General features: G+C 34.3%; 1 protein-coding gene across 1 annotated transcript in view; it reads left to right on the top strand.

Annotated features, from left to right (window-relative positions):
* The window catches only part of LOC119582292 (protein Spindly-like), an 8,812-nt gene that overhangs the window by 448 nt on the left and 7,821 nt on the right, over window positions 1-543 (top strand). The window lies entirely within an intron of this gene.

Raw genomic sequence — 543 nt, 5'->3', positions numbered from 1 at the left:
TAAGCCTTGAATTAACATGAATACTAATACAGTCTACAGTAATTGAATCAGTAGGAAAATGCACATACTGTGTAGTTATTGACTTGTCATAGTATGTTACGACTTGGCCTTATTTTGCATCACACGCATTCATAATGACAGGAACCATATAATCTGAATAATGTTTTCCTTTTTTTCTTTTTTTTCCAGAGGACTAGCAATAGTTATGCCACATTTTGTTTTATCCTACTAAATGCTAACAGTGTGTACCGCCCATTTACAGCAGTCCAAAAGGTGTGCATTTCTAATTTCAGTATAGGTACCATTGGACAGCATTTGCCTGGCACTGTCACTTATAAAAGTTTTGTATGTGCTGACAATAGTAACAATATTGGTGTTGAAAGTAGGGAAGGGTGTGAAGTATATATATTGGTGAAATTGGACAATATATATGCATATAATTATGATGAATTAAGCAAATACAGTGCAAAAACAGAATCATATGGGATATCTAGGGGCTGTCTTTAATATTGTCCTTGAATTTCTCTTACACTTGCTCCCATG

This window comes from Penaeus monodon, chromosome 15 (genome assembly GCF_015228065.2).
Source record: "Penaeus monodon isolate SGIC_2016 chromosome 15, NSTDA_Pmon_1, whole genome shotgun sequence".
Lineage (NCBI taxonomy): Eukaryota > Metazoa > Arthropoda > Malacostraca > Decapoda > Penaeidae > Penaeus > Penaeus monodon.
Note: the sequence above shows the minus strand (reverse complement) of the source record. Positions and strands in the feature narration are given on the sequence as shown.